At 29.8% G+C, this 6691-nt stretch overlaps 1 protein-coding gene across 3 annotated transcripts in view; it reads left to right on the top strand.

The window, feature by feature from the left end:
* Positions 1 to 210: 210 nt before the first annotated feature.
* Positions 211 to 6691, top strand: part of LOC126734281 (uncharacterized) — a 112981-nt gene continuing 106500 nt past the window's right edge. For 2 of the 3 annotated variants that reach the window (XM_050437832.1, XM_050437831.1), the window contains exon 1: positions 213 to 497. The gene's annotated coding sequence lies outside the window, so the exon portion shown is untranslated. Of the gene's footprint in view, positions 498 to 6691 lie in introns of all 3 variants that reach the window. The other variant, XM_050437833.1, reaches the window with a different exon arrangement.

Raw genomic sequence — 6691 nt, 5'->3', positions numbered from 1 at the left:
ATAAAAGTAAGACTCTTCTGCGTTCGAGAATGCTTCAACTCTCACATGTAAACCCATGCAAAAACCCATGTACACATTCGATCACTCTCGCTCTCTAACAGCCGATAGACATAACTCACATCTTCGCGATGCGATGGCCTTTTACCTCTCCCACGAAAGGTCGCACGATACCGGTGCTACGGTGCTTTTTTGGAGAAGAGCATCTTCAGGAGGGTGCATGGTGGGGAAGTACCGAACTGCCTGGGGGAAACTCTTGAGGCATCTTCGACGGTTCATCGAAGAAGCGGTTCGCGGTAGTCCATCAATGCCGTCGTGCTCGACTGAATGCGACCTCATACTCATATTGTACATCACCGTATAATACTTTCGTAATATTTATTTTACCGTGTGGTTAAGACAGTGTTTGTCGCGAAGTTTGAGACGTTGCTTTAGGCGCAGCAAGGTAGTTGGACTTGCGGGGTGGTTATTGTGACTTTTGGCTTATATTTTGTTTAAAGGTGAGTAATTTTTTGTTATACTTTTTTTAGAATTTTTTTTCACCCTCATAAATATTTTAAGATACTAATATGGGGTTGAATGTTAATTTTACGTTGTGATTAAATATTTTGTTTAATATTAAATTTTGGCATTTATGTAACGAATAATAATGAAGCGCTATTTTTTAGTCTATAAATATTTTAAACGAACAATAACGAGCATTAAAAAAAACAATTGCTTCTTTCTGCAAGTATCTTTTATTAATAATTTTGTTACTTAATTAAAAATAAATAATTAAGTCTTTATCTTGACTGGTCTTCCATATGATTACCTATAAATACGCTTCTTATTTGCATATCTTTATTTCATTTAATCATAGGGGAAGGATGTACAACACTTAAAACAATATATTATCAACAACCATTTTTCTATTGTAGAAATCACTCAGCGAAATATTTTACTCTCATAGAAACAAAGTCAAGGCAAAAAAAATGAAACTTATTTTCTTACTAAATTGTAAAATAACACAGGCTTATTTCTAACAGCAAAGTTCACAAATATATATTTTGTTTTTCTGTCGGTTCCTGGGGAATCTCCATGAGCCCGTTTTGTGCAAGAACAGCGCTGGAACGGCATTGGTTTAGCTGTTTTCGACATCTTGTATGTTTCTGTGCAGTATAAGCAAGTACTTTCTACATCGTCGTCCTCGGAAAAAGCTTTGGTTTCCTGTTTTAAATTCCGATTTCTGAAGAACTTTTCAAGTAACAAGAACTTTTCTTTTCTCTTTTTTTATTGGTTCAATAATTTTCACCATTTGGTTTTTCTTCTTCTTTTAATTTGCATCTTTTAATTTGGGGTTGAATCTATTACACGCATATCTTAACGTTTTCTTTTCCCTTGTCCAGATACAAAACGATCCACTGGAGGTGGGCTTACGTCAAATGGAGTGACTTTAAGCGTACTCGGTCCTCTATTGTTGGTTTGTGGTCAGACTCAGATTAAATTTGCTGGACTGGCTTTGAATAGCTGTAGAATCAGAATTAATGTTGTTGGTGGTGGTTCCAGGTTCAGAGTTTTCATTAAGTGAAACGGATGCAGCTTATCGTTAAATAAAGGACAAATTTGAAATTCCGTGACCGCTTTAGCTGGATGCTTTTTTAGACTCGAGTGACCGTCGACAATTAACAAAACTTTATCTTGCCTTGGTGTGTTTTTTGAAATGCTCCAATTATTTAAGAAGAACTGGACCTGTCTGTCCAGACTTTTGAGCTGGCAACCATGTTCCTGGAAAAATATGATATTCTAATTCTTTCTTCCAAAAATCCTAAAGATATTTCTAAAAATTTTAGATGCTCGAAAAGCGTTCCACATCTAAAAGAATTATTGTTTTATGTTTTCCTAGCATTTCCTCTTCTGGCTTCAGCTCCTTTTTTTTATTTTTTTTAATACAAGCCTTCGTAATGTAGCCTGAGGCACAGTACATACTTTTGAGGTTTTAAGCCATCCCATTTTATTGTTTTTTATACCTTTTATAGCAATTACCATAGGCTTCAATCTTCAGTACTGCCTTTCAGTCTTCCTCTTATAGTTGCGCGACATAATCTGCAATCATTATAAAAAAACAAGCAAAAGCCTATAGGGCAAAATGGAATACGTTATTGTACGGCAAAATTGTATAGTAGGTCATTTTGCCCTACTCAATCACACATAAGAGAAAAACTAACAGAAATAAAAGTTAATAGACTAGTTTTTGTTAAAGTTAAATCCCCACTACTCGATCTAAAAATATTGTTTTATCTGGTTATTTTGTTTACACATTATATGCTTTTCAAAAAACACGAAAATAACAATTGCCTTATTAACCACGTATCACTCATATAGTTCCTCAAGGGAAACTAAATTATGATACACACTACAGAGTAGCATAACGGCATGTACTAAGGATTGCAGGGGCGCCATCTAGCAAAACGTTTCGGCAAAACCTATAATATGTCGTTTAGCACCATTATGTCGTTTTGCACGCCCTTCCCCTATATAAAATATTATTAATAATTTGGTTATGTTTTCCTTAAAATTAGATCAAAATATGGTTATAATAATAGATAATTTTAGTTACTATCTAATTAATAGTTATAAAATAAATAATAAGTTAAAACTTTGTACTTACGCTATGATTAACGATATGAAGCAATTTTTTTATGAAAAAATTAAATTTATTAAGCGAGAAATGACGCCAATTGAAAAGCAATTATATAGATTTGCAGATCATTATAACTTTGGTGTTTTACTTAAGATTTTTTTTCTTAAAAATTTAACAAAATTTAAAGAATGTATTCTAAATAATAATATTAAATAATATAAAAATAATATTAAATAATTATATTTAATAATAATATTATATAATTATATAATATTCTAAATAATAAACATTGTTTTGTATTATATAGTATTACATAGTACCAGTTTTAAGACCACTTTAATATGAATTTTAATTTTCTCCGAAATTTTGAGATAGATAAATAGCAAATAAATTTTCATTAATATTAGAGCTTTGGTAACTATACTGAAAACTCATTCGACAGTCAAGCATTATGCTGCAACCATTTTCAACAAACTTATTATGTTTTCTAGTGAAAACAAGAATTTTTAGCTAATATGAATTTAATGGCAATTTTCTAACAAATTTTCAAATGAAATTTTCATAAAAAAATCTCTCCTTTGTTATCATGAAATGTTTTTAAGTTAACTGAAAATTTCCTACTAGCAACTTCTAGGACATGTCTATGTCTATAATTTCCCATAGCGCAAAGATATGATGCATGATCTCTATAAATCGTAATTCCATAAATAAATTTATATTTATTATCGAAACTTTGGAAGGTAGTAGTGATAAAAACCACATCATTACCGCTAGTTACCCTCTCTAGTCTTCCGTAGTAAGCGACCCATCACCCTAGTGAGATATAGCAGGCCTTCTTAGTTAAGATCCTTTAGTTCCTCTTGTGGCAGGAAGGAAAAACCCATGCTTTGCTCCTGATCGTACCCCTGAATCTTTCTAATTCTCCTATAAAATGATATCGGTATATAATTTCCCCACGGCACAACTAGGGCATCACACCTAAGATATGCAGTTGTTGGTTGAGTCTACAGTGACCTGTTAGGACTCCAGTCAGCTCTGCTATAATCCCTAATGCTATATATATAATATTTATAATTATTACAAAAAAATCTATTCATTCATAATATCAAAACCAAATTTTGTTCCTATTTTTCATAGGAATCATTGTCGACTCGTCTGTGTCAAATAATTGTTTTCCGTGCTTGATTTCCAGATCATTGGTGATTCGGGTTATGTAGATTAGCTTCATCATATTCTCAGTAAACAGTAAAAATCAAGGTAAATACACAGTATAACAGTTTTTAATCTGTCTTCATATTGTGTGTTTAAGCACATCCCTGCAATCAGTGTAGAAGTGGTCATGGCTACTTGGAAGAGTCCTGAAAAAGATGTATGTCATAAATAAGTTTTTAGAAATGGAAAGTTTTATTACAATTTAAATCATTTTAACATCTATAGTTTCAAATATCTTTTGGAAATATATATCTAAGCATGCAAGCACCTCATTATTATTAAAATTTTTGGTTCATCAGAAAATAAAATTGGTTTAATGATTAAGCAATATTATCATTTTAAGATAGCTTTAATAATAGTTATTTTCATGTCTTGCTGGACCTATAATATGATTGACAACCAATAATTTCTTATTTAAATATGTATGATTTAACTTGCCTGGAGCTAGAAATAATTGTCATTTATTCCCTATAATTTTAATAAATTTTGTTAGGGTAAAGAGAGTTTCAAATTTCGTTAAAATTAGTTACGTTATTGTTGCCACTTTTTAAAGGTTACAAGGACTGGTTTCTGTTATAAGTTTGAGTAATTTATTGCAACTTATTTAAATAATGATCTTGTATTAATACATTAAAATATAATTAATTTTACGAAAGTGAAGTAAGATATTTTGGGCGTGAGCGTAATTTATTTATTTTTGTTTGGAATTAATTTCTTAAATTTATGTAAGATCATAAAATTTTTAAGTTTATTTGTAGTAATTTAGCAAAATGGTGACCAGTAAATAGGTTATCCTCTATAATTTGTGCTAAGATGTTTTTTTTTAATATTAATGTTTTCTTTTTTGTTACTTTTTGGGTGACCTGTTAACTAAAATAATTAAAATAAGGTATGTAGATATGTTACGAAAATGTGGATATTTACCTTGTATGGTTCCATCGCCCTGAGCTAACTGACAGGTAAAAAAAATCGATTTAGTTGTAAGTTATTAACTTAAACTTTCAGCAGAACTAATCATTTTCTCCAAGAGTTTAAACATTTTTAAAGAGCAAGGTGATATTTAGTTTAAATAGTTTTTTACAAGTTTCAAGTTACTGACCATCATCCCACTTTACACTTATAATTTAATATACTATGAGATATTCAGTTGCTAAAAAGTGGCACATAAAAAATATGTATTGAAAAATTCTTATTATTCCGCAAAATTATATACTAATTTCTTAAATTGTTATTTCTCTATTTAAAAATATTCCAACTGACCTCACCATACAAATAATTTAGAAAAAATGACCAGACATTCAACCACATTGCAATCTATCAAAAGAACAATTTCTTCAACTTCTAAATTTCACATTTGATAACAATTATTTTCATTTTGATGGAAAATTTTATAAACAGATTTTCGGTTTGGGTATGGGAAACTGTTTGTCACCAATATGCGCAGATATCATTATGTCAGAGCTACAAAAGAGATGCTTATCAGACCTTAATTTTGAAGGCTCTCACGAGATGTGTAATGTGGACGATATTATTACTTGTATTACTTGTTTACCAATAAACGAGGTTCGATTAATTATAAACACATTTAACAGTTTCCATGATAAATTACAGTTTATCGCTGAAGTTAAGAAAAACAACAAAATTATATTTCTAAATATTTTACTTAGGACAGAAAACAACATTATTGAAACTGACTGGTTTTCTGAAAGATTACTCAATTAGAAGTCAATGCATCGCTTTCAACACAAAATCAATATAATTTATAAGTTGAAACGCAGAGCTTTAAAACTATTACACCCTCATTTTTACAGCAAAAATATAAAGAACATTAAAATCTTACTTACAAAAAAAAGCTACCCTGTAAAACTATTCAATAGAATTCTAAAACAGGAACCAACCACCCATAATAACTTAACCTTCACCACCAAAAAACATTTTTTTTAATTCCATATGTCAAATATTTGTCTAAAAGATTGACCGGTAGGTACTCTTAATAATCAACTCTTCAGAATTGCGTTCAAATGTGAAAATACAGTACAACAACTATATAGTAGACAAAAAACGCCAACACCCTACAAAGAACTACAAAGTGGTGTTATTTACAATTGTTTACAATTCCATGCTCTGACTGTTGAGGTGTATATATAGGTCAAACAGGTTGTTAGTTAAAAACTAGGATATCCGAACACAGAAGAAGCGTCAACCTAAAACACTATTAAGGTCAAAAAATAAAACAGCTCTGGCAGAACATGCTGACGCAACATACACCAATTTTATTTTGAAGAAGTAAAGATCATCTAGATCTAAAATAGCTATAAGAAAAGATTAATCTCAGAAATAATAAACATAAAAAAACATCAAGACAATGCAAACAAAAAACAAGATATTGACAACTTAAGCACATCTTATACAAATTTAATTAATCTAATAAAACTTAAAAATTAAATTTGAATACACTTTAAATAACCATTCAACAACATTTAAAAACATACCTAAATATATTACTTATCTTAAAATATTTATATCGATAACTTAAAAAAAGCGGAAAAAAATCCTTTTTTGTGATTACATTATCTAAACACCTTAAAAATTAAAGCCCAGAACTAAAATATTGTTCATTATTGTTAAGTACGTTGATACTTACACACCAACAGGAACATATTCCTTAACAACAAATAAACCAAATACAATCATATGAATCCACTATATTCTATTTATCACAATTAAACGAAGAGCTTTTATGTTTCTGTTATAAGTATATTCAAATGTTCCCATTTAATTTTTAATTTTTTAATTTAAACCATAACTCCTTTTAGTTTTAATATACTTATTTAATTTGTTTTTACAGTATTTTTAATGTAT

The sequence above is a fragment of the Anthonomus grandis genome, chromosome 3 (genome assembly GCF_022605725.1).
Source record: "Anthonomus grandis grandis chromosome 3, icAntGran1.3, whole genome shotgun sequence".
Taxonomy (NCBI): Eukaryota; Metazoa; Arthropoda; class Insecta; order Coleoptera; family Curculionidae; genus Anthonomus; species Anthonomus grandis.
The sequence above is the reverse complement of the archived record's forward strand: the minus strand, read 5'-3'. Positions and strand labels throughout refer to the sequence as shown.